We start from the raw sequence: 759 nt of genomic DNA, 5'->3' as shown, positions 1-759 counted from the left end.
AAACTGTAAAACCCTCTTAAAATTGTTTAAAACTTTCTCCAAATCTTATTGGTAGAAGAGGGGTTGAGGGGTTTTTATAGGAAGAGAAACCAACAGCCAAAACCCTAAACAAAACAACAAAAATCCTAGAAAATCAAGAATATGATTCTGTACCTAATATAGCCGTTGGGCTATCGACGGTCGACCGTGAAATTCTCGCGGTCGACTACGAGACACTTTTGAACCTGAGAAAACTTCCAAAGAGTTCGACGGTCGACCGTGGCGGTCGATCATGAGAATTTACAGCTTGATGGTTGACCGTGGCGGTCGACCGTGAAAGTTTTTACTGCCTCCCGAGGGAAAAACAAAGGCGCGGTCGACCGTAGCGGTCGATCGCAAACTGACATATGAAATACAGGTTTGAAAGTTGATTTTCTGATTTTAAAACATTGTTTAAAAATATCAAATAAATTCAAAAAAATATAAAACTTTGAGAAATAATTGTAGACATGATAATACACATGCTACAAAAATTGGTTTTTAAAAAGGACCTCCCAAATAAAAAATATTATCATTTTGTAAAATAGTCCAAAATATAAAAATGTAAACATATGAGTTTTGACATTTTAGCTTAATCATGTTTTGAAACAATACAAAATGATTATATAGACTTAATAAAAGATATATATGATTGTTATTAAGTCCATAAATCATGAATATAGTATTTTATCAAAATACACATATAATGCACTAAAACATGATTTCATTGAACTAAATAAA

The sequence above is a fragment of the Asparagus officinalis genome, chromosome 1 (genome assembly GCF_001876935.1).
Source record: "Asparagus officinalis chromosome 1, Aspof.V1, whole genome shotgun sequence".
Taxonomy (NCBI): domain Eukaryota; kingdom Viridiplantae; phylum Streptophyta; class Magnoliopsida; order Asparagales; family Asparagaceae; genus Asparagus; species Asparagus officinalis.
Note: the sequence above shows the minus strand (reverse complement) of the source record.